General features: G+C 50.3%; 1 protein-coding gene across 5 annotated transcripts in view; it reads right to left on the bottom strand.

The window, feature by feature from the left end:
* Positions 1-25,413, bottom strand: part of PPFIBP2 (PPFIA binding protein 2) — a 144,948-nt gene extending 119,535 nt beyond the window's left edge. For 4 of the 5 annotated variants that reach the window (XM_045038896.1, XM_006937067.5, XM_045038898.1 and 1 more), the window contains exon 1: positions 25,279-25,413. The gene's annotated coding sequence lies outside the window, so the exon portion shown is untranslated. Of the gene's footprint in view, positions 1-24,937; positions 25,203-25,278 lie in introns of those variants that run through there. The other variant, XM_045038897.1, reaches the window with a different exon arrangement.
* Between the last annotated feature and the right edge of the window lie 1,596 nt (positions 25,414-27,009).

The following is a 27,009-nucleotide window of genomic DNA, read 5'->3' as shown; positions in this document are numbered from 1 at the left end:
AAAAGTAATATGTGCAGTGTGCCTGGCAGAGAGTAGAGACTCCATGCTCCTTCCTCCTCTCGGGCAGGTGTCTGTTAGCTACTTGCTGGGAGTTTCTCCAACACTGTCTCATGTAATCCCCACGTGCCACTTAGGAATCCTCTCACTTTGCTGATGAGCAAAAAATTAGGCAGCTTGCCTGAGGATGCACACCGTTCTTCCACTTTGCCTCTGAAACGGGAACCCACTGGAGGGTTTTGAGCACAGGAGGATCTAACATACCTTGTTAAAAAGGAACACTATGGCTGAAAATGAACAGGGGTGGTGGGGGTGCAGTGCATCAGTGAACACAGGAAAACCAGGCATGAGATGAAGGTAGCTTGGACCAGAATAATGGTGGTAAATGTTCTCATTCTTGATATATGTTGAAGGCAAAGCCGGTAAGCTATACTGATGGAGTGGACATGGGAGAGAGGAATCAGAATTACTATAAGGTTTTTGCCCTGAGTCTCTGGGAGAGTTGGAGGGACTGCAGAAGAAACAATTGAGGCAGGGGAAGGGGTCATCAGGAGACTGGTTTTGCAAATGTTCAGTTTAAGATGCCTAAGGACACCTAGGAAGATACACTGAGTAACACATCTGGAAATATGAGTCTGATGTTGGGAGGGAAGTTTGGCTGGAGAGAATTTTGGAGCCATTTGTACGGATATGGAATTTAAAACAACTGCATGAAGTAACCTAAGTAGTGCAGAGAAAGAGACACAGAGACAGAGAGAGGAAAGGAAAGGAAAGGAAAGGAAAGGAAAGGAAAGGAAAGGAAAGGAAAGGAAAGGAAAGGAAAGGAAAGGAAAGGAAAGGAAAGGAAAGGAAAGGAAAGGAAAGGAAAGGAAAGGAAAGGAAAGGAAAGGAAAGAAAGAAGGAAGGGAGGGAGAAAGGAAGGAAGGAAGAATGAAAAGGGAAAAGAAAAGCAAGAGGCCCCAGAACTCTCTGGAACACTACAACACAGCCATCAGGAAGAAGAACCAACAAAGGGGACTAAGGGGGAGCAGCCAGGAGAATTGAGAAAGTGCTGCCCTAGAAGCCAAACAGAGGGTTCAGGACGGAGAAGGAAGCAATCAGGGGAGCCAAGTGCTGCTGAGTCAGACCAGAAACCGTCTTCTTGCCCAGTGCTCACTGCTGGTGATCTCATCTGCTCCCACAGCCTCACCTGTCCCCGCATTACCTCACCCTAGACTCTTACAAGAGCCTCCTAACTGGCTGCCTGCCTCCAGGCACCCCTGTCCACCCACCTTGCACTGAAGATTCACCTAACTCAGTGGTCCTCAAACACTGGTGTTCATCAGAGTCACCTGGAGAGCCAGTCAAGCACACAGACCTGACCTTTGTAACCTAACCTAGCTCCTCTGGTGATTCTGATACTGAAAAAATCTGAGGGGCACCTGGGTCGCTCAGTCAGTTGAGCATCCAACTCTTGGTTTCGACTCAGATCATGATCTGGCGATTTATGGGTTTGAGTCCTGCATCAGGCTTTGTGCTGACCAAAGCCTGCTTGGGATTCTCTCTCTCTGCCCCACCCCTGCTCATTCTCTCCATCTCTCTCAAAAATAAATAAATAAACTTAAAAGGAGAAAATAAGCTGAGGAGCCAATGAGAGAATGCAAACACAGCTCAGGCACTTTTCTGCTTAGAAAAGTCTCGGAGGCTCACCATCAATCAGCCCCTACACTTCATGCCCTTTACCACGTGGACTCAACCTACTGGGTTGTAACTTTAACTTCCATCCTAGCCCTCAGGCAAACCTCCACCCATCCCAACCAAATGTCTCGTCCTCAGTGGATGGATTCTAATTGTTGGTTAATTGACTGCACCAGTTGCTTTCCTGCTTTATACCCAACCCAGCAGCTTTCTTTGCTAAATTCCCATCTTCTCTTCAAGATAATTCCTCCAGGAAACCAAACTTGATCCTGCCCACCTAAAGGTGGTCTCCTCATCTCTTTATTTTTTTAGGAAAGGGAGGAAAACAGCAGTGCACAGCCATCTCCCCTGCAACTCTTCCCTGTGTCTCAGCCCCTGAGGGCACCCCTGTTCAGTAAACCGTGAGGACACTCCCACAGATTCACAACTATTCATTGTCAGTAGGAAACTAAAGCCAGGTGCAGCGCCCCCCCCCCCACATAGTTGATGCCCACCTCCCTCTCCACACTCTCACACTTGGTGGGCCCCAAAAGATGGTCTTCCCCAGTATGCTCCCCCACCCACTTTGGTGATGCCACCACAGTTGCCAAGCCAGGAACCTGGGAGTTTCCCGGGGCCTTCTGGCCTCTCACCCGCATCCAGCAAAGTCTCCCTCATCACCCGCTCTCACATCTGTCCCCTCATCTTCCACCCTGCTTCAGGCCACATATCATCTCCCGTCTGAACGACCACAATGGCTTTCTGACTGCCTTGCCTGCCTACAGCCTCACCCCCACACAGCCCTCATGCTCCACGCTGCTGCCAAGAGCATGGGTCTATTTCACAAACCTAACCAAGACACTCCAGCACCTGTACAACCGTTCACCAGCTCGTACCCCAGAGACAAAGTGAAGGACCCATGAGGTAGTCAAGAGCATTCGCTCTCTAGTCAGGCTGCATTTGGGCCCACGTTCTTCTTGTCATGGGCTAGGTCCTTGGACAACTTCCTCAACATCACTGAGCTTCGTTTTCCCTATTTACAAAGGGCAGGCGAAAATATGCACATCGTGAGGTTACGGAGAGTCAGGGAGATAATGTGTGTAGAAGTCCTTTGCATAAAGCTGGGTGTTCACAACCACAGCAACAATAATTCTCTCAGCCGCACTTGGCCCCATGGGCCCCGAGCACTAACCATTTCACCCCACCTGCTTTTGCTGTGAGCTCCCCCCACCCCCGCCAACATGCAACGTTTTAGCCCAAGACCTCCCTTCGCCCTGGTCAATTCCTACTCCTCATTCAAGGTCCAGCTCCAACATCATCATTCTAGGGATCCCCTCCCATCCCCCCCATGAAATGACTGCTCCAACTCAGTCCCCCTCTTCATGCCCATGACAGACTTCCTGGACAGCGCCTGGAACTCTCTAGAGCACTGGCTACTCATATGTGCGACTACTTCGTCTGAATGTTAAGGTTTTTGAGGGCAGGGCCAGTCTCCAAAGCCCAGAGTTCAGCCCTGGACCTGGCTCAGAGCATGTGTGGATAGACATTCCCATTCCAAAAAGGAGAAAATGGAAAAAATGAAGAGGTCACTGGTCTAAACCGGAAGTTGAGAGGCTCCTGTGGGTGACAGGGGCCCCGGGAGGCCCTGAGGCCTGAGGTCCTGTCCAGTCTGGAGGACTTTGTCCCCAGAGGGAAGGGCCTGCCGATGCAGTAAAGCAGCACGCATGGCCTCAGGGCAACGGCAGGGCCCTGCAGACACTGGCTTTGTATCAGGACTGAAGGACAAGGCCACAGGCATTGACTTTCCATCAGGAGAGATCAGGGGACACAGAGACGTCCTGTCACAGGAGAGGGGTTGGAGCAGGACAGAGGGGCCAGGATGCCGAGGAAGCTGCATCAGAATTACGGAATGCCATCAGTGAATATCGGAGTCTAATAAAAGCGAAGAGGCGGGGCCTTGATTTCTTTTGTCAATGAATAGAAGCTGAAGTAGCCTAAGAAAAACTGCACAGGAGAAATAGAAGAAAGCCTTTGAAGGTAGAAAAAGCCACTTAACTTGCACTGCTCTAATCACAGTATCAGTCATGTCTGATAGCAAACATTTGTTTGACGCTTTCAGCTTCAAACATATTTTTCACACACAGGCTTCTCATTCCCACCTAAATATCCCAGATCAGGCTGCTGTGTTTAGTCAGCCAGTTAAGCTGAGGCCGGGGGGCTGAGGTGTGCCAGAACCGCTCACGGGGCGCTAAGCTGAGGCACAGGCTGGCAGTGCCGGGGCCAGCGGGGGACGAAGGCAGTATTTCTTGCTAAGCGTCTCTTTCCTGCTGTGCCAGGTTAGTGAGCTGTGTGCACCGGGCATTCCCAGCCACTCCCTGCGGGGCCAGTTCCAAAAGATCCCTAAGAACATTTGTGCTGGAGCCCAGCTCCACCGAACCTGCTGGAAGGAGTCCTTTTTCTTTCTGGCCCTTCCATTGAAAACCCGGCCCAACTCCTGTCACATGTCACTGCTCCTCCAGCAGCCTCCTTTGGCACATCCAAACCCAGATGCTTCCACTTAAGCTCTTACCCAAAGAGCTCAAGCCCTTCTCATCAAACCACAGTCCGTCAAGCAAGGCTCCGTGACCCCAAAAAACTCTCCCACCAACACGCAATCGTAGCAAGGGAATAGGCCACAGAGCTCAACTCCCTCCTCAGAAGAATGCAGTGAGTAGCATCAGGTGCAGACACCTCACCTCCAGGGACTTCCTCCCAGCTCAGGTGTCCCGGGGACTCAGGAGCAGGGCCGACATCCTCCCTCTTGCTGGGAATGGCAAGCTTCTTAAGAGAAGCACCACCCTCAGAGATATGAGCATGAGACACAGGAGCCCAGCCCAGAAGGAGGAGCACGGGGTCTGGCCAGGAAACGGGTATGAGAGAGCATGAGAGAGCGTGAGGGTGTCGTGGCTCACACCCAAGCAGCACATCTGACCTTCTGGGCTTCGGGAACACTGAAGAGCTGATGTTGAGTTTCCTTCCAGGTCTTTGCTTAAGATTTTTAAACACTTGCTTCACCTTCCTCTGGCTGTTCTCACCACCCATTTCTGCTCTTAACATTCTGCTCCCAAGCTGGTCCTTTTCCCCAACCAAGGGCTTGTTGTGGTGAAGAGCCCACAGCAATCTCAGTGACCAGGGCCATGGGCCTCAACCCAGGCCTGAGGAGGAGAGTCCGGGCAGATCTCCGAAGACAAGCAATGCAGACACTCCAAGTAGGAGAGGGATCGAGGGGCAGGCAGCCAGGCCCGAACCTCTGCCTTTGGGAAGAAGGAGCTGGGGAGCCAGACGGTGTCCAGGGGACAGAGTATCACCAAGCCCCCATCAACGTGCCTCTTAACACTGTGTTTACAACAAGTACGTCTGTGTCTTCACTACAGTGGGGCTCACTGCAGCCACTTAGAGAACTCGGGCGGAAGGTCTCTCGCTTCCTTCTGAGAGTCTCGGAAACATCAAGTCTGGGGAGTAGACACAAATGAGCATCCCCTTCCAGGCTGGGATGTGAAGGACCACGCCATAGCCACAACACCTCACATGCTCGGAGATCTCTCTGCCTGACCTGCCACTACCACCATCCACAGGACATCAGATGATGGCACGCTACCTCCTGCCCGTGCGGTTTCCACCTGTGTGCAAAAAGCTGCCTGCGCCAGAAGCAGCAGCCCCTGTGAAAAGACTCCATCCTCATTTCCTCATTTAATCTTCCTGGCCATCCTGTGCGGGATGTATTATAATTATCAGCCCCGTTTTACAAAAGAGGCAACTAAGACATAAAGATGTTAAGACACTGCCTGAGGTCACATGGTTGCTGAAAGTCCTTCCGTGGAGTCCAGTGTGTCTGTCACCTAAGTCCCTGCTTGCTGTCCCCACCATACTGCCTTGTCCTGCAGACTTGCTCAGAGCAGTGAAGGCTGGGAGACAGGAAGCTGGCTTCCATGTCCAAACAAACAGGGCTCAAAACACCGGGGCCAAGACACTGCTAACTTCTCCCCTTCATACAGTGTCTTCATGGGGATTCTGTGCATTGCCCTGACCCCCTTCAACTGTTACAAGATCATATTCTACTTGAAAAAAGAAAACATGGGACAGGAAACTGTCATAAAAGATGCATGACTCCTAAAAATCAATGTATATATTTTTATCTATTTATCTAAATTTATCTATTTAACAAACACTATTTGCCCCGCATCATCTGTAAAACCCTGGAGTCGATGCTAAGAGGAAATGAATGAATGCCACTTCTTTATCTTCCAAGGGTCAAAACGCTTTCGTCGCTCATCCACGTCAATTAGAATGTGAAGGGTCCATGTAGAACTGAGCCTCTATCTGGGATCTATAAGGCAGAGCCAAGAAACTTTGGCTTTACCAACTTCGACTTCAGAAATGGATAAGTTAATGGTCTAATTTTAAAGTCATCACAGTATTCCTTTGTGAGAAGAAAAGCATCGTTTCCCTGAAATTCCCATCATCCCTAAAATTAAGTTCAGATAGCAATTCAGTGCTAATGGCAATATTACAATGTCACTAGCTCAGTAAGCAAGCAACATGTAAAATATCACACAGAAGTTACTTTCAAAGAGAAGCTGAGTTTTGAAAATTGACCGTTTGCTCATCATTTTGTGGATAATAAGGCTCAGTGTGTCACCCACTCATACAAGTGGGGATCAGTCGAGGGAAAGCTGGTAGGTGCCGGGCACCATAGATTGCCCTGTGATTCCAGAAAGACACGTATGCAACAATACGGCACCCGGTATGCTCCTGGGAGAGGGAAGCTGAGCATGTTCAGGGTGAGGCGGCAGGAGGAAGGAGTGACCAGTGCAAGTATGGGCAATCCCAGAAAGTTTCAGGGAGCAAGTGTAGTATCTCTGATGGGCAGCATGCAGAAATGTGAACGCACTGCAAACGGAGTAAGGAGTGTACATATCCTAAAGTATGTTGCGGGACAGGTGTGTGTACGTGCATGTGCATGCATGCTCGTGAAAGCGTACAGCTTGGTGTGACCAGAGGACTGGGAAAGAATGACAGCAAATGAGGCCAGGACCAGGTTATGAGTGGTCTCTCTAGAACTTGGCTTTTACCCATCAGGCAATGGGAGTCACTGAAGGAATCTACCTGGAAGCTGCCTGTCCTTTACCAGCAATAATGCAGCAGGATGCTAGGACCTTCTCAGGGAAGCTCACTCAGAATTCCCCCTCCCCGAGGACCGGGCCATGGCAGGCTGTCCCTTCCACTGCCCACCTTAGGAACCTTCCCACGCTCTCCTCTGACTCCATTTCCCCTTTCAGCACCCCTGGACAGCAGAGATGGGCCCCCTACTGCAAGGGCCTGATGTATGTCAGCAGTCAGCACACAAGATCATTCCCTGACACCTGCCCACCTCCCTCCAGCCACCTCCACGGCTCATGCCACCGGGTCACTGCTCACCCCATCTCCCCCTGCCTGAGAAGGCAAGTTCAGGAGCTTCAGCTCCACCAGATCTTCCTGCACCTAGATCTTTAATCTGGTGCATCCTTCCTACCAGACTCGCCTCGGCAAACTACCACACATCTTTCTTTGGTGAGAAACCTAATCCCTCAACTCCCCTTCTGGCCTCCTAAGACCTCCCCTAATCTAGTACCACTGTGGCCCAGGCTCTCAGTGGTGTCCTCTCTACACTGACTGTGCCTCTGTCCCCTCTCCTACTCTTTCCTCTGGACCACACAAATATCAAAACCTCTGCTCTTCTAAAACCCTTCCTTCAGCCACCACCTCATGTTTCTCCTTGGCTTCACTACCAAAGCGCTCACCTCCTCCTGTTCTCTCCAGGCCTGCTGCCATTAGATCTCCATTTTTGTGCCTTGATGCTACTGCCCCCCACCCCCCAAGCTATATCCATTCTTACTCCTGTGAGAGGCAGCAAAGGGTGGGCTTAAAGCACAAGCTGAGCTGTAGAGCCGGACTGTGGTCAGACCCCGTCTCTAATGCTCCCTGGCCAGGGGTCTCCTGTGCCTCTGCTTCCTCATCTTTCAGATGAGGACAACTTAAGCACCTGTCTCAAAGGTGGTTGTGAAGGTTACAGGAGTTCATACAAGTAAAGCACTTAGACGGGCAATCAGTCAGTGTTGGCTAGGATTGCTTTCCTTGGCATCTCATCCACACAAAACCCCATGAGATGCTCTCCTCCTTTGGCATCGGGGACAAAAAGCTCTCTGGGTTCTTCCAGATCCTCTTCCTTCACTAATGTCCTATGTCTCAGCTTCCACTCACCGCCCCTGTGCTCAGCTCTCTTCCTGTTTCTTCTAGTCTCTCCCTGGACAATCCATACTTCACCTCCATATTCACAACTCATAACACTAGACTACTTTTGTAAGCTCCAGACCAAAGCATTCAAATGCTCTTCAGCTTTCTGGCTATTTCTTAGCAGCCCCAGAGATTGAGCATGATCAGAAACTCTCTCAGCATGGCCCTGCTCTCTCTTGGTAGCTCCTGGCCTGCTTGACCTGCACACTATGCGTTCCCCCGTGACCCGCCCTTGCCTTCAAACAGCAGACAGGCCCCTGTGGATTGCTCTGGGCAGGGAGGCGCTGCTCCATATCATCCCTCCCACAGCAGGCCTAGCTGTGTTCAGGTGTCTGAACCTAGGCCTTGGAGGGCCTCCTCTCACCTGGCCTCTCCCACAGCAATCCAAGCTCATGAGTCTGGCATCTAAGCATCTGTTAGCTTACCCCAAATTGTCCTGGACACATGATGGTAATATTAACGGCTGCCATTTCTTAAACACTCATTCTGCACCGAGCTAAATATTTATGTGTGTCTCATACCTCAATATTTATAAACTATTGTTATCCAAATTTTACAGACAAGGAAACTGAAACTTGCAGAGGTTAAACGACTGCTCAAATCACACATCCTGGAAGCAGTGGAGATGGGATTGAACCCGGGCAGTACAACTCCAAGGTCATATTCTTAACCACTCTGCAGCACTTCCTCGCCAAGCCTGGCCACTTCCAACTGTACCCTTCTGATTTCTTGATACTCCAGCCATAGGAAGGCATTCTCATTTTGCAGTGTCTTTCTCATGCCGTCCCCTCAACCTAATGGTCCCTTCTCTAGTCTCTATCCATCGAAACTAATTCTTCAAGGTGATTCTCCTTCCTTTATGACAGCATCCCTACCCCTACTTGTCTAAGAGCATCTCTGCTGACCCACAACTTGCTCACACTTCCGTTTTGGTTGTTTCATGTTGCCATGGGGATATCCAACAGGGGCTGACATCCTCTTTCTTGGACCGCTAAGTATCTGATTGAGGGAATGGGGGGAAGGAACCCCCACCCTTCCCTCTCTTTTTCCAGAGCTGCCTTGTTCCAGATCTCTGGCCTAGGTAGATATGCCAGGTAAGGAAAGGGATGCACTGGGAACCCTGCTGGCCATTCTCAACATCTTTATTAGCCCCAGAGCTGATATGTTAGTCTCCATCTGTCTGATTCTTGGTCTTATTTTTCAGTTGGCGCTAAAACCAGACAGCACTTATGCAGTACAAATAATTATCAAACGCGCACCAACCTGGGTCACTCAGTGAAGGATGAAGTGGCAGTGGCCATAGAAGGACTGGTCTGTGTTGGTCTGTATGGCACACTGGTGACCAGTACATCATCTCTGGAGGTATGAGTACTCGTCACTAGCAAGGAGGCCCCAAAGCAGCTTGGGTGACCCCTACCATCCACACAGTGCCCTCTGTCAGGGAGCCTGGATCCCCAGCAACCTGCAGATGACCCTGTAATCCACCTGTGGGAAATGCCAGGAGGGCAGTCTAGGAGGACAGGTGTTTGTGCTGTGGCCACTGGGCAATGCCCGCCAGAGTGAATTACTTCATTGCTATTTAGTTTATAGATTAGTCTTGTCAATTTTCTCAGCAGAGACCAGGCTCTCAGGCCACAAGCATCCTTCAGTGAGTGGATAATGAGGGTGTCCAATCCTGAAAACTGCCCCCCGAAGGCCATCCATGCCTCCACTCTCTCCCATGTCCACACCTCACCTGCCCCCTGGCAGACAGAACCTTACCCGCTGATGGGCACTGCTAGAAGTGTCTTTCCTCAGCCCCAGAACACAAAGAAGGCTGCCCTCACTGCCCTTCTCATAGCGGAGAACACACACACATGCACAATCTCACCTTCAAGGAGGAACAAACAGACATCAAGTCATTTCAGTGCCTCAACCTAATGATAGACAGACTCAGAGAAATGCTTTAAATGTAGCCTCAACATGAATACTTTCAAGAAGCTTCATCACAAAAAATATCCCCTAAAAATATAACCAGCAAGGGCTTATGGTTGAAGCTAGTTGATAAGTAAATTGATTCATTATATGATTTCTTCTACTTTTGTGTTTGAATTTTTTTTATAACAAAGGTTTCCTTATGTTTGTTTGTTTGTTTTTTAAATCCAGCACTTAGGGATCTGAGCTTCTCCAGAGGGGGGCACAGGATTCCACCTTTCCTTGCTGGGGATCAAGAGAACCAGAACTGGGGTTTGAACCTCAATTCCTAGTGACACAAATGGCACTTCTTGTAGAGTGCCATTCAGGCTCTCTGTAGATCCTAACACCCGACCAAATGACCAAAGGCTCACTCAGCTCACTCTCCTTCAGACCCTTATCATCTCTCCACCCTGCCTCCACCCTCTCCCTGATTGCCAAAGCTGCCTCCTCTAGGCTTCCTACTTCTGGACGACTCTTCTCCAACCCACCTTTCCCAAGGCATTACTCCTCTGTTCCCAAACCCTCCATGGTTCCCCATTGCTTCAGGAACAAAGCTGTATTCCTTAGCTCAGCCATCTAAGCCCTCTTATAAGATCCACCTTCCCAGCTGCACTTCTCACCACACTCTTAGTTCAACCCCACTGAGCCAGTTCCTACTCCCTGAATAACTGAAGGATTTCCCTATTCCTCTGTTTGGGGTGCTTTTCTCCAGCTATACTTTTAAATCTCACCCATTCTAAGACCTTATCCAAATGTACCGACCCAAGGAAGCCTTTCCTGACACCATCACCCCCCAGTGCCTGAAGGTGCTGGCTGGCTCTTCCTCTCTGCTTCTGCCATACTTGGTACTCACCTGCATCAACTTGCTTATGGCTCTGGTTGTCCAAGTCCTCGATATGTCTGTCTCCTCTTCTAAATTAAAATGCTTGAGAGCAAGGAGTATGTTCTATTCACGTTCCCATCCTCAGAGCCCAGCCATGAACCCAACACACAGGTAGACACTCAGTATATGCTAGCTGATGAGAGATGTTAGGTGTGTGCACTGAGTGGAGGGCAAAAGGAGGAGGGGCATGTGAGAAAGAGCACGAGCGAGCTTGGCCACCTTTCTGAATAAAGGTGGGGAGTCGTCCATGGCAGCCTCTCCCCTCTCACTTTCTCTGTACACGAGACCCCCTCTTCGTGGACTAATCCTCAGAGGTGAAGGAGCTCTGCTGTAAGAATGACTTGACCGTGCTTGGCCCTGGCACAACCTAGGGACAAGTGGTGAATGCAGGTAGATTTCCACAGGACTGACGGGAGAAGAGAACATAACTTCCCCTAACAGATGATAAAACCAGGCATTTCCACTTATTCTATTATTTTACAATGCTAAGCAACAACAACAAAAAAAAAACAGATCTGAATTGGCGAGTTTTCTCTATCATCTAGAATGTTCAGGGGCCTCATACATAACTGTAGCCTGTAGCTGGCTACCTCCTATGTGCCTCCCAAGCTGGCTCGGAGGGAGCACAGACCCCAGAATTTGGCAGGCTTTAGGTAAATACTAACTGGATTAATCAAAGTTTATTCTGTCTTTTGAGGCTTCATTTCAACACTTGTCAAACAGCTTAATTTTGAATCGATGCAACAGTTTTCTTTTTGCACTGGGGAGGAAAACGTTTAGACCAGTAAGAGACCAGGGAATTTCCCTAAAGGCAGGCTGTGTGCACTGGCAAGGACAGCCTGGCTCCTGCCTCTGTCAGGAGAAAGGGGCTTCCTCTGTAGGCCTGGGCTGGAGGGTTTTCATTAGTAGGGTATTAGCAGCTCTGTCTTCACTGGAGGCCTGAGGACCACATGGGAGGCAGATGAAGACGACACACAGAACCCACTGCTGCTAGAGAGCCTAGACTACAAGGGAACTGCCTGGCCTGGACTTTTCGGGGCTGAGCCTTTGGACAAGGCCAATCAAGCCTCCTGCACTGACTGCGCTGGGCCTACCTTCCTCTCCTGGTGCCTCGGCAGGACCGGCAGTGACTGCCTCTCTTACCTCACCAGGACACGGAGGCTTGTTCACTGAGGATTTGGGAAACATCCTGTCATAGGCCAAAGCGTATCCCCCTCCCCAAATTTGTATGTTGAAGTCCCAACACCCAGTACCTTAGAAGGTGACTATCTTTAGAAGCATACTCTTTAAAGAGATAATTAAGTTAAAACAAGGTCATGGGGGTGGACCCTAATCCAACATGACTGGTGTTCTCATAAGGACACAGATGGGTACAGAGGGAAGACCATGTGAGGACACAGGGAGATGACCATTTACAAGTCAAAGACAGAGGCCTCAGAGGAAACCAAGCCCGCCGACACCTTGATCTTGGACTTCCAGCCTCCCGCCTGAGAGACAACACATTTCTGTCATTTAGTCCAGCTAATCTGTGTGTGTTGTTATGGCAGGGCTAACAAGCTAGGACCCACCCCAGTCTGATCCCGACACACTAACCTGCGGACACAGGGCCTCCTCTCCAGAGATGTGGGGCCCTGTTCCCCATCCCTGTCAGTCTAAGGAAGACTTAAACAACATCCAGGTAGGGACAGTTCCTCATAGTCCTTTATCTATCTTTGCAAGTCAGCTCCAAATGGGACATGACCAGGGATCAAGGCCAGACTTTGTTGGGCTTCAAGGAGGAAACTCTGAGATGTGGCAGCTGACCGGCTCTTAAGCTGCATTCAAGGAGCTAAGTGCCCTGGGCCCAGCTGTCTCCTCTTCAACCCAATTCAACAACTCCAGCGTGTGATGGGGGGAAGGAGGGCAAGGCCCAGGGCACTAATCTCAGCTCACCTATCACAAGACATTTGCCCCTGACAGCACTTAGGCCAGAGTGATGTGGGGGTTTTCCCGAGAAAAGCGATCCAGGAATCTGCCATTGCACACATACTCCTGCAGACCAAAGACAAGCCAGTTAGAGAATTCCCTTCTCCGGGTGCCCAAGAGGTCTCGCTCCTGGAAGTCAGTCGGTCTGATCCCCGGGTGGTGGGAGCATCTGCAATTGCTCCTGGGGGCCTCTCTCCATATTTCTCACTTCTTGTCCATACAGCAGGACTATTTCCCATGGGAGATCCCCAGCAGTTTCTCAGATTCATAGTGAAAGGGTAGAAAGGACCCACAGCAGGGGAAGGAAGTACCAACAGGAGATCCCTCCTGCCCCCTGCCACCCCTGTTCCGAACTCCGAGCTCCTGCACTCCTTCCCATGCCCCTGAGGAAGGAGAGGAGCAGGGGGAGGCAGTAGAATGAGTCCAAGCTTTGCAGTCAGACTTGCGTTTAAATCCTGGCTTTGCTCCTTAGAGCTGGGTTAGTTTTTGATCTTGGGTAATAGATATTAACCTCTCAGGTTACTATGAAATGGAGATAATAATACCTGCCTCACACAGGGCTGGCCGGAGGGTTACGAGAGAGGACAGAGTAAACCACCCCGCTCAGTGCCCGGCCCAGTAGATTTGCAACACATTGCCTCTCTCCTCTCAGAGAACATGTCCCTAAGTGCACTATTCCAGAAGACGGACTTGGCCAAGACCTCTTATCAGGCCCTAACTGCTGGGGTTAGGGGAAAAAATACATGACACTGACTCCCTTTGAGAAGTTACCAAATCCCTTGGAGCCAGCTCCCAGTTAGGCAGACCCTGGGGCTACAAACACAGCACACGTGCTCCAAACTTTCTGTGATTCTCTAGCAGTATTGGACAGAAAGGTCCAGGCCACCAAGTCTTCCAGAGCAGAAAGTGTCCCATTGATCTTGTGCTTACTCTTAGAGGCCCTTGGCAGCTTTCTCAGCCATTCCACCAGGGTCTCTCAGGCACCTCACTTTGGGACAGTGAGCAGGCAGGGTTTATGTTTTTCACGGGCCAGGCAGGCACCTGGCAGAGAAGTCACAGCCGGGAGATGGATTTGGGAGACCCCAAACATGGAGGCTGAAGCTGAAGCTGGGCTCCTGGGGTTGGGGGCAGGAAGGGCCATGTCCTGACCACATTCATGGAGCAGGAGGTCCCTGGCCCTGGGCACTGGTGTCAGGAGAGCCCATTTAATTCAGAGGTGGCTTTGACAGAAGATGGTCAAGTTGTCCTGGTGGCCCAGAGAGGCCCCACAATTGCTCCCTGTGGACATCACACTCTCACAGAACACCTACCTATGGCCAAACGGGCAATTGCTCCCGGGATTACTTAGGAAAGGTTGCCATACGTGGTGTGTGACAGTGATGCAACAAGACGTGGGTCTCATGTAGCCTGTGGAAGCCTTCTCACGCCATCCCTCATTCAACTGTCACTAGATTTATTTAAAATTCTCTTTCAGGGGCACCTGGGTGGCCTAGTCAGTCAAGTGTCTGGCTTCAGTGCAGGTCATGATCTCACAGCTCGTGAGTTCAAGCCCCGCGTTGGGCTCTGTGCTGACACCTCACAGCCTGGAGCCTACTTCAGAGTCTGTGTGTCTCTCTCTGCCCCTCCCCTTTCTTGCTCTCTGTTGAAAATTGTGTGGTTTTTACAATAAATTTCATATTTAAAAAAATAAAACGTTAAAAAAAGTAAAAAATAAAATAAAATTCTCTCTCAAATACAAATAACCATGACATTTGAGGACTAGATTCATGACCCTGGAGCAGCCCTTAACAGTTTTCAAAGTGCTCCTGATTAGTAGGCAGGACACAGAGGGAGGGCACTGTCCCACCTGAAGTCTCCTGTTAACATGAGATCCCGAGTCTTTGCAGCCCAGATATTACCCAATCTGCACCCAGCCTCCCTAAGGTGGTCTTCTCAGGCTTTCTCTCCAGGCTGAGGGGAAGTGTCCCATTGGGCAGCCCGAAGGACCCCGGGTCCACCCTAAAGAAGAGGCTGTGGCTGGATCTGGGTTCTGAGCTCCGGCTGTACGGCCAAGCTGAACAGAGAGGATGGGGCCCTGGGTAGACACAGGCACAATCAGCAATAAGGACTGGCTGGCTCTATAGCATACAAGATAAGGAAGGAGCCCACCTTCAGCAGGCAGCCACCACCAGCACCCACCTGCTCAGAGCCTGAACATGCTTGGTGGAAACGGTGCTCTCCTTTCACACAGGCACCCCAGCCCCCACTCGACACCCCTGCACAGGCAGGCTCCCAGCCAGTTTACTGAACAGTGTTGGCCTCTCTCCACCCCCACACCCCTACCTGGGTTACTGCCGAGGTTTCTCCGACTCTAGTCCCTCACCCCACCTTCCAACCCAATCCAGAGCGCCATCTTGCAGATCCCTTTACGGCTGACACCCTGGGGTCTCCAACAGATGAGGTGGGTTGTAGGCAACTTGTCACTAATGATAAAGTAGCTAAGCCAAGAGGCTCTTTGTAGAAATTAGATTAGATTCCAGGTTATCTTGCCCCATTCTCATGTACTTTATAGAGTGGGAGGAATCCAGCCAGGAAATCAGCAATTGCCTATGGTGCTCAGGAAGTAACAGTTTCTATGGCACCACGGAACTATGCAACTTCCTACTATTTTAGAGACTTACTTCCAAACAGGTCTTTGTGTGTGTACATATATACTTATTGGGGCTGGCTGTGTATCCTTAACAATCTGGTCACGTCCACCAAGTGCTTCTCACAGGTGAATGTCATCCGACACGTGCAGACTGACCATCTTCCCACCTCAACATGAAGAATTGGATCTTCATGGTAAATTTAAGACTCTGAATAATCTGACCTCTCAACATGGTGGCAAGATAGAGTGGAAAAAACATGGGTTTGAGGATCAGGTAGACCAGGCATAAGTCTTATTTCAGCCTCTTGCCAGTTAGGGAACCTTAGGAAAGTCACTTTTCCTGCTGGGTGAAAGCCCTGAGAGGCCCCTGTGAGATGTACATCAGCACAGATGGCTCTGTGCTCGGTCCCTGACGCCCAGCGGGGACTTAATAAATGAGGATTTCCAATCCCAGTTACCCATATAACCCCATTCCTCAGTTGTAGCCAAAGCAAACCCCTGGCTATTGTCTGCAACCGCCCCTTAATTCACCATCCCCACACCTTCCTTTGTGCATTGCTGTTCCCTGAGCCAGAAATGCCCTTCACCCAGAGGAAGGGGAGTCTCTGCTCCCCATCTTTCCTTCCAGACACATCTCAAATGCCACTTCCTCAGCAAGCCAGGTACCCCACACGCTTCTTTCTCTGAATGTTCTCTCTGTGGTTTGGTCATTATTGCCTGTTTTGAGAAAGGAGTACACTCCTTAAGTGCTATCCAAGCAGAGGACATGTCTCACTCCTCTCATGTTCCCATCATCCCAGTCCTCAGCATAGAGGATGGTCAAAAATCATTCAGTGCCTGAAATAATAAATGAGGTCACAAGTTTATTGCCTCCAGAGTACTTAGAATTATGCTCTACCTCTGCTCCTGAAAGGGGGACTTTCCTTAGATCTAGTGGGCCAGTTCTGACTTTAGGGCATCCCTGGCCTCCCTCCCTGCCAACCAGGCCAGGATAGCGTGCCCCACAGGCATCCACGTTGCTTAACCACAACACTCTCCATCCTCCGCCCATACACCCCACCCAAAACCTCAGCCTACTTGAATAAGGCCCTGCTGCCCACAGCCCTTCCCTGGCTCCTTTTAGGGCTGGAAGCTCGCTCTGCAGCCCAGGCTGCAGACAGACAGTCAGACTTCCCAGTGTCGTGCCCAGTGCCTTCCTGGATGTCTCCTTCCTATACCTGCCATCCCCTCTTGGATGCTGTGAGCCAGTGCCTCAGACCACATGGCCCAGGTTCTTCAGATGCCAGGATGCTGTGTTCTCAAAATCTTCAAGGGGTGACCATGAGTCTGTAAGAAACTTCGAGCCCCGGATAGGTGGCTGAGCCAAGGTAGGCATGAACAGAGAATGCACAGAGTCTAATCACTTCTTTGGGGTCACAGCTTCAGAGTTTCAGGCCACAAAGCTTCTCTCCCAAACCCTGTTACAGGGCAGGACTTTGGCCTGTGGCTTGGGACAGAGAAAGTCCTGCAGAGTTTGCAGCCACCCCCTCCCGGCCTCCCGCCTTCATCCCACCCTGCGTTTGCTGCATCTCATCTCTGCTCAGAAGCCAACTATCCCCCACAGTCCTGCCGTTCTCTTAGTTAGACCTCCCCGCAAATCTGCCTCCCCTACTATTTTGCAAACTTCTCTCTAACCAATACCACTTGGACAACGCCCTCTTTACATAGACCACAACACAGGCTGTAAGACTGCTGCCTCCCCCTAAAGATCAGCGTGAATTCTGTGGAATTTCTTACATCAGTGCGAACTGAAATCTGCCTCTTCTCTAATTCTCTCTCCCATCACCACCATGGACTCCCAACTCTGCCCTCTGAGCAACACACAACAAGATAGGTCCGATCTGAAAATCAGTCATGGCCCTGGTGTCTTCCTGTCAGTTCTCAAGTCCTTTCAAACCTTGCAGAGCACAGACTCCAGCTTTGTAGCAGAGAGCATCCCTCCTCCACCTACTCCCAGAGTGTGGTGTGTCCAGCCTTGGCCAGTGCAGGAAAAAGTGGGATGATCTTCTAGCAAGGTCTAAAGCCAGGACTTCTATTAATGCAACCAGGCTAAGGCAACCTATATGGGCTTTTCCACATGGTCAGGTAGGAAACTCACACCATTGATTTTTGGAGTCTGCAGGCAGGACTCTGCACTTCCCTGCCACATGCCACATCTCACAGAGCTGGTTTGGGTGCTCAGCTCTCTCTGCTGCCTTCATCCTATACATGGGTGACCAGCCATCTGAAACCAGGCTGCCATGTACTTCTGCCTTATGGACTCCCTGCTCACCTTCACCAGGGCTGCCCCTTCCGTGTCACACCTAGAGGCCCAGAGAACGCTACTTGCTCCAAAGTTTCAGAATAAGCCCGCTAGATGATATAAATCACTCTTCTTGACAACGTAGTTTTTTCCGGGCTTCCTGAGAAGAGGATGACATGGGATGAGCCAAGCACCACAGGCAACACGGTATGTGCATCCTCTCATTTCATCATCACAAGAACCAAATGAAATAGGCTTATTATTGTTCCCATTTAACAGATGAGGAACTTAAAGCTCAAAGCAGCGACAGAAAATCTGTGTACAGGGGGATTTAAGGGGGGTTTAAAGGGAGGCCTGTCTGGTTCAAAGTCCATACTCTAGAGCTAGCAGGGACCTCGGAGACCAGGGAGGCCAGGTCCTCATGGTGGAGAACACCTGCTGCCCGCCATGCTGGAAGGAGGGGGATAGGCAGGAGTCAGTTTCCTCATCTCCAGAAGCAGGACAATAATCCCCGCCCGAGGCACTATGCAGTTCCAGTGAGCTGGCGTGGCGAAAACCTAGACGGACGCACAGGGTGGTTGTTGTTGTTACCGGGTGAGCGGCACTGCATAGAAGAACCAGATGTCTTGGCTGGTCACAGGAAGAGCTTATGTAATAAAACTTTTTCATGACATCCAGTCAAGGTCAGGTGTCAGAGCCAAGAACTATTCCTTTGCTTTGGTAAAATGTTGAATTAAGAAGAATCTTCCTTTCCCGTCCAAATTCAAGTTCTAACGTCTCCCCTCCCCCTACTGCAATCCTCTCTCTCCAGTCCCCAAGCCACCCCCCCCCCCCCGCCTTACCTGACCTGGTTGCTTACTGAATCTGGAGTTCGACACCACATCCCTGGTACACCCAAGATAGTCCTGTCACCCCAGGACCCCACCCAGCATTTGTCTGCCTCCTTTCTCTCTCGAGTGTCCCAATTTGGACAATAAATTAAATCTAAAACTCTGGGTCTTTTTTAAAAAATCACTTCTCTGGCACGTATTTGCCTCCTGTGAAATGGGAATAATATCACCCACCTCATGAGACAAGCCCTTTGTAAACCCCATCAAAGCCGGAAGCCCCCATATCCTTCTTCTGGAGGCAGCTTTCCGTGGGGCCAGTCTGCCGACACCTCTTTTGCCTTGGTGAAGCCACGCAGTGTCCAGCTAGCTATTCCTGCAAAAACCTCTTTGATTCAGGGGAAGCAAGGCCCTGTGTTGGGAGAGGGACTGTTGCCCCTGAAGAGAGTGGAGTTGCCACGAGTGCATGTAAGAAACAAAGGTAACTGATTCTTGGTGTTCCTGGCCTCAGCTGTGGCTCTGCCCTCCTCTCTTCCCTAATCCCTACAACAGACCTTTGGCTCCTATACAACTACCTCTTTCTCTCTCTCTCTTTCCCTTCCTTCCTTTCTTTCCTCCTTTCCACCTTTCCTTCCTTCCTTCCTTCCTTTCTCTCTCTCTCTCTCTCTCTCTCTCTCTCTCTCTCTCTCTCTCTCACACACACACACACACACACACACACACAAACACACACGGTTTATCAACCTTAAGAGTTCCTTTTGGCAGAGATTCCTGGGCTTTTCTGCCAGAAGCAGGTTGGAGAAGCTTGCTAAGACTTCTTGGGATAGCAGTGCAGTCATAAGGGTGGCCCTCCCAGTTAGAGTGGTCCCTGCCCAGCTGAGAGGCCCAGCTACATGTGACTGGTACATTCCAACCATGCACACAACTCACTGTGGATTTACGTTTTCACCCGGGAGTCTGGGCAGGAGTTCTGATTATGCCCACTGAGCACACTCCCAGCAACCAGCAAGCAGTGGCTATCCCTGAGCAGACAGAGATCAACCCTAGGATTTTGGATGAACCCTTCCTTATGCCTGTCCTCATCACCAGGAAGAAACAGATATACCCAAAGCAGAGCCGGCTGAGACCGGCTCAGCAGCTATAGGCCTGAGGAGAGGCCAGGCTGCCATCAATTCCCCTGAACAGCCTCACCTGGGTTAAGAATCTGTTCTTGGAGATTTGTCAGAAGGCCCTCCACCCACTCACCTCTGCATAAGTCATTCCTGAGTCATTCCTGGACAACCCAAGTCCCAAGTCTGCAATCCATGGCTATCCTTGATTCTTTACCATGGATGAGAAGGCCCTGCACCCATTTTAGTATCAGTAAAAATTAATTAATTAACTAATAGCACAAAAACAAAAAATCAAAACAAGATAAGGTAGAAACTTCCCAGAGATCCAGCTGCATAATTCAAAAGAGCCAGGAGGCTTGACAAGTTTTCCCTCGAAGTTGAACCCCAGGCTTCCTTGTCTTTGTTTTCACTTGGCAATTACCACATAACAGGCAATAATCTAAGTGTTTGACATGCATTAGCCCAGCTCTGTCTTAGCAAACTAAGGTGACGCTGTGCCATGGCAAAGGCAGGACCTGTCCTTGGGAGGCTGGAGAGTGAGGGACCTGGCCAGACAGAAAGGTGTGGAAGGGAGAGAGGAGGAGAGGAAATCCAGCCTCAGGGTCACTGAGTCTCCAGGCATCAGTCAGATTCTAGATAAGGTCTTCTCCCCTCCCCTGACAGCTATGGCCCTCCCCCATCCATCTGGCCCCCTGACACTGGCCCTACTCACAGGCCTCTGCTTGGAGGAACGAGGTCCCTAAGGCTGGATGCCTTCCCTGGATGGGTGCCACCCACCACCCCCCACTCCAACACTGCACAGGCCACTTCTCGGGACTGATTGGATGCGTCCCTAAACTTTGTTGGGGGGGGGGCAAAAGTGTGTGGGTTTTGGAATACATCTTTCCACAGAACTGACAGATTGGCGGTTGTATTCCCAGAAAAACCATTCGATACACATGTACCAACATGGAGCACTAACAAGTATGAGTGTCCATACCATAAAACACTCCCTACTTTCCATCAGCCCACATATAGTAGGCCATAGGACAGAAAGGAGGATGCATGAGCCTTCAAACCCCCATTGGCAATGGCTACCAACAGACTCCCTTCTGAATTCTTGACCTCTAAGATTCCAGCTTTAGCTGCTCTGCAGACTGAATTCACCCTAAACCTGGTCTTTTTCCCATTTTTCACTGCCTAATGGAATCTCCATCTGGACCTCTGGCAGCTCTTCTCTGGCCAACTCACAGTGCTACAAAGAGGCCCAGGCCACAGGGCCAAGAGGCCTGGCTTCTGCCACCAGCAGCAGGTGACCCTGCATAGGTTCCTTTGGGTAGCTTCACCATTCGTGTGTGTGTGTGTGTGTGTGTGTGTGTGTGATATGAGAAACTACTCAAGGCTCTCTTCTGATTCCAAAAGGAATCAACCATCCTCATTTCCCTTCCCCCTTCCAAGAATCTCCTCCTTGCTCTCATGCTACTAACAATGCCTCGTTCTTCTCCCAGCACATTAGCACAAAGTGTCAGTGTCCAATTTGATGCCTTTCCCTCTCCCTCAAATCCAGTCAGTCACCAAATCCTGCAGGATTTCTGGACAAGATCACTCACTCTCCATCTCTATTGCCATTGCCTTGATTTACACCCTAAGCTACCTCTATGGGTTATTCCAAGAGCATATTCTCACAGGAAGTTGCTCCTTGGTCCTGCAACCTGCCCTTTTCAGCCCTGAATCCTCCTGAAAGCAGAGAGTTCACCACATGTTTTCCACACCAAAAGGCCTTCAATATCATGAGAAGAAAATGTCAATTCCTTAGCTTCAATACTCAAGGCCTTCCCTGACCTCTCCCCAGCCTAAGACTGCAGTCTCACCTCTCCCAGTGTCCCCTCCCCACTCCACCCTCTGACTCTAGCCATGTGGGACACTCCTCACTGGGCTTGTCCCAGTCTTTCAGGTTCTGTTCTTGTTTCTTCCCTCATCACCTGTGCAGAATAGCCTACCCTTTTCCCCTTTTACTGAAGCAGACATTGCAAAACCAGCCAGCTCCAGGCCCATGTTTATCACAAACTCTTCCTGGACATCTGCTAGATGTAGGGCTGCACACAAGAGTCTGGAGTGGGTGTAGACAGAGACACGCCAATAAGGCACCTCAGGACCATAGCACAGTTCTCCAGTTGATGCTACATGTATGTACTAGAGAGAAGAGTAAAAGTGACTTGGAGGTGGGGGAGGAGAGGTGCTTCAAGAGTTTGATCTGCATCCTGAAGTTAATAAGAGTCCGGTCAGCTCACGGGGCAGACAAAAAGCTTTCCATGAAGAGCAAATAGTGCATGCAAAGACAGAGAGGCACAAAAGATAGGATCTCTTGAGCTACTCGGTTTGGGGAAGAGTGGAGATACAGCTGGCGAGCTAAATTATTGCCAGCCTTTGCAGAGCCTGGAAGGCCAAAGAAGGATGTTATACTTTATCCTATCAGGGAGGCAACCCTATCCCATCTTGTGCAGACCTTCCATCCACAGATACGTTACAGGGCCAAATGACTACATGACATGGAACATGGTGATTAAGAGCATGGTGCACAGTGAGGAGTCAGTTCTCTGTGTGCATAAGGGCATACGTGACAGACAGAGGAAATGAAAGCAAGAATTATAGAGGAGCACCAAAGTAAGAATTACCTAGGAGCACTAAGTAAAAATCTTAAATTTCCTGAAGACAAAGCTGTGTTAGCAGCCCCCTGGAAAATCGCAAGGCCTTAAGGAGATCTGGGTTTGAAGCTAAACAGATTGCATCTCCCAGATTATTTACTGAGTGTGTCAGAGATAAGAATGGGTGTCTTGAAGCTCTGCAAGGGCTAAGGAGACCTGGCTCTCAGAGTCTATAAGGGATATAGCCCACCTTTCTGAAACCACCTGTGGGCTCTTTGAAAACCGAGACACCTAGATGCCAGCAAGTGTTGAAACCAAAGACTGATGCCAAGAAACATAAAGTGGAACCACTGTAAAGAGGAAGCAGGAAAAATAGTGACTCCAGAAAAAACAAAGCTGCCAAAAGCTTCAGCCTAGTTGTGCCGCACCAAGTGGTGACAATGTCACATCTCCCCCCACCCAAGTGTCGCCTCTCGAATGGGGGTGCACAGTCTGGGAACTTAATAAATGTCTAGATACCTCATTAGTTGCATTCATATTAGCTTTTCCTCCTTATATTTTGCAAGAGGGGATCAGCCAGAGGATTCTAAGCAGGGAAGTCATGAACAGGTTTGTATTTCAGAAAAAAAAAAAAAAATTCTGACATCCACGTTAAAACCAACTTCCAAATGTTATTATGTCAAATGGTAGAGCCTAAAGGGCATGCCATTCTTCTCCAAAGCTGAATTGTCTCGGAATCATTCCCCTATCCTCACTGCTGGAAGCAGTCCGGTCAGTCTGAAGACAGATACCACATACTCCCTGGCCCCCTGGCCCACAGATTCTATCTTTCCAAAGTCTCTCCCACCTGTCCCACTCAGGCCCAATAGAAGGCCTCACTGCTTCTATGCTGGTGGATTTTCAATGTCCTAACTGGTCCCTCCATCCCAGGGTCTTTCCCCTCTGCTCACTCCTTGCCACAGCCACAGTGGGCTAGAGCAGGCTCCACCTTGGCCTTCAGCAGAATCACCCCTGGGGGAACTTGGGAACACCATCCCGGACCCACTTCATCCAAACAGTTTAAAAGCTCCCCAGGTTTGCAAACCAAGGTCCTTAATCCTTGCCATAGATAGTGAAGAGCACCACCCTGGAATGTGTTAGAAAGGCAGATCAGGTTCCACCCCTGACCTAGGTAGGAATCAGAATCTGCATTTGAATTAAGACCCCCCTCGTGATTCTTAAGCTTGTTAAAGGTTGAGAAGCTCAGCTCCAAAGGGTTGCCTGACCATTCATTCCACAAATATTTACTGGATTTTCTCCCCGTCTGGCTAGGGGTTGGGAGGGTCAAGGGCCAAGGTCCTGGACTTTGAGAAGCTCACAGTCAATCCCTTGATTAAAACCTGTCACTGGCTCCATGCTTTCTAAGTCCAGACTTCTGCACCTGGCTTTCACGGCCCACTGGGGCCATGTTTCATCCTTGTCACCAGCTTTATTGTCTAGCACTTGCTCTGGGAGTCCAGTTAGACCACTTGCCACTTCTCATGACTAGCTGGTGCTTGCCCTGCCTACACAGATCTCAGCCCAGGTCATGCTCTACCCACCTCTGCCTGGAGACGCCCAGGAGAAATCCTCCGAGATGGATCACACACATCACCCCTTTCTTGAAATTATCCCAGATCTTCCCTGCTCAGGTGAAAGACAGGAATTCCGACAACTTTGCTCTTCCCTCCTTCAGGGCATTTGTCATTGTACTTAAAACCAGTGCATTGTCTTAAAACCAGTGCACCTGCCATAGCTACCCCAGTAAAGAAGAGAGCATGATTGTCAGTTTGTCCCCCCCCCCCGTAGCAATAAGCTAATAAGTGGCACATCATCTAATTTCTAAGTAAGAATAATAATAATAAATGTATGAATAAAATCATGTATGAATGCAGTGAGAAATGCACTAATCTCTCTCATCTCCCACTTCATAGTTGTTTAAATATGAATTTAAGCAGAATACTAATGGGCTGCCTTCCAACCCCAAGAGAGAAATAATCTCGAAATCAAATAATATTTTGTTTTCCAGATACAAACAATAATCAAAGACTGAACATCTTGAAGATGAATTTTGTGCACAGCCAACTACCTTCCTGTAGTTGGGCATTTAACTTCACAAAATGCAACATACAATTTGGAAACACTTCCGATTTGTATTATAATCAATTAAGTAACTGGGAAAGGAAAGAGACAAATGGAGAGAAAGATAGGAAGTAGACCAAAATATGCAAAGGGGGACCCACCGATACCAAATATCTAGCTGCTCTGAAAGCAAACTACAACACTCTGGGTTTGTTTTTTAAGAGGATTAAACACTAGTTAGAATACCTGTTTCAATCCTACACAAACTTTGGAAATTCTAGCTTTTAAATACATAATCTTATTTTCATTTGAAGAAAAACTGCGGGTCTGGAGTTGGGATGTCATGAGGGAGAGGAGGAGCCCACTTTTAAGTAGGACCATCCCCATCTGGCAGTCTCCTGGGACTGCAGTGGCTTGAGACTTTGATGGCATGTTGCATTTTTGCAATTAGAGTATAGAGTTAGTCTCAGTCGAGCCGTTGCATCTGACCACACTGAACAGATATGCTTGGGCAAAGAGACACTAAGCTGCCTGACCACCCCCCCCCACCCCCAACCTTGTGCTCTCTAGTTATTCTGATGCTTCGGTGACATACCGCACAAAACTAAAGTGAATGACCATCCAGCGCATCTCCAGGGCCATGCTGGCACCTGCAGGGGTGGGGATTGTCCATGGATCCCAGGCAGGGTTGGGTGAAAATTCGAAGCAAATCCTCCTCGGGAGTTATACCCTCCTCCCAGTCTTCTGGCCAGAGAAGAGGAAGAGGGTTCCTGCCCTCGCATCTGGGACCCACTCTGGGGCCCTAACTGGCACTGACCCCCACTCCTCGAGTGGTTCTTGAATCTGGGGGCTTTCGGTTACCTAGGCAATGTACCCGCGGGGGGCTCCCGGCCCGGAACGCGCAGGGGACCTGGGGCGTGGGGACAGCCCACTGACCTGGGTGCTGGGCTCCTCTCCGGGCGGCTCAGGTGTGAGGGCCGCTCCCGTGTCCCTCCCACCTCCGAACATGAGAGCCGAGAACCGAGCTGCAGGCCACTGACCCACCGACCAACTGACCGACCAACCAGCGGACCGAGCGGCAGCGGCCGGGTCTGGAGCCCACGTGACGGGGGCGGGACCCACAGGAGGCTCGTCCCGGAGTCCCCGCTTCTCCCTGCCCTCCTTCCCCTGGGACCGCCCCTCCACTCCCCTTCCTTCTCGGGCTCCGCGGCGGTCCGCAGGGACCGGTCCGCCACCGGTTCCCTGTCCTCGGGGACCGGCCTCGTCAACTCCGCCCTTTCGAACCTGCCTTCGCCTAGTCAGCCCAGCCGTGGCCCCGCCCTCTGGACGGTGCTACAAGCCCCGCCTCCCGCAGACCACGCCCCCGTTAGCCCCGCCCCGCTCCTGTTGCCTCCCCGCCCTGCACCCTTCCGGTCCCGGAGACACCGACGGGCGGTTCCTGGCTCTGGTGCTGCCTGTCCCCTGGGCTTCTTCAGCCCTTCAGCACCATTCATTCCCCGGCCGTAGGAAATGAAAACGAGGAAGCAGAAAAGCAATTTGTATCTAGAGTTGCAAAGAGAGAAGCCACGGAAAAACCGATTGGAGGCACACCCAGAGTAGCAACACTTTGGGTGTCCGGACTTCCCGGACCCGTAGGATCCAGTCCAAGTTGAGGTTGGCCTGAAGGCAGCCTCATTCCTTGTCTCTGATCAACCCGTCTGGAAGGCTCTGCGTCCCACTGGAGTCCGGCTGCACTTGAACCCCGCGACCTGGCGTGGAGGTCCCCCTAGTGGTCAGCCTCGACTAAAGACACTTTGCGCCTTGTCTTGTGAACAACTAAGGACAAGAAGCACTTCTCTGTGCTCAGCACCAAGGTGGGGTTCCATAGGGCCAAGAGCTTTGGCGACTTCTGACCACAGGAATGAATTCTGGAATCAAGGCGGGACTGGGCCCTGGGGACTTAGTCCAACACCTTCCCCTAGTGTATGGCCTGAATCCCCTTTGGTTGTGCTGCTAGGTTGTTGCCTTGCCTGGGCCTCCCAGGACCAGTTGCTCAGTTCAGCTGATTAAAATCCCTTTGGGCCGCAGATGGCATCTACACTGCACACTCTGGCATAGTCCCGAGCTCTGGCAGGAGTCACTACAGCCCTGGCCTCAGTTTTTATCTACGTTTCTACAGGCTGGACAAACTCCGTAAGACACATCTTTTTTTTTCAAATTACCCTGGTGGTCTGAAATTACCAGTGTGCCCAGAAGGCTTTTACATGTGAACAGAACTTAAGCCACCCTGCAAATATGAGACTCTGGTCACTGCCGGAACCTGGCCAGAAGCAGACTAAAGGCAAAGCCAGCAGAGGAAGGCTGGGGCCCACAAGAGTTGTGTTACAGCAGGACACCCTTCAGTTCTCTTTCACTTCCTTAAAATAGCAGCAGAGGCTTTTGTAGACCCAGGCGCTATAGTTCACATGAGTTCATGGGTGTTTCCAAATCCCACATGTTATTGCCCCAGTGGACACACTGCCCTGGCCTCAGTCCCTAGAAAATGCTAATCTGCTCTCTGAATTATACGATTACTTTTTTAAAATTACCTTTAAAAACGGTGTAAGTCACTGGTTCTCAAGCTTATTCACACTCTAGAACCATGTTGCGGGAGGGGGCTTAAAAAAATACAGCCTGGGTCCTACCTTC

This window comes from Felis catus, chromosome D1 (genome assembly GCF_018350175.1).
Source record: "Felis catus isolate Fca126 chromosome D1, F.catus_Fca126_mat1.0, whole genome shotgun sequence".
Taxonomy (NCBI): Eukaryota; Metazoa; Chordata; class Mammalia; order Carnivora; family Felidae; genus Felis; species Felis catus.
Note: the sequence above shows the minus strand (reverse complement) of the source record. Positions and strands in the feature narration are given on the sequence as shown.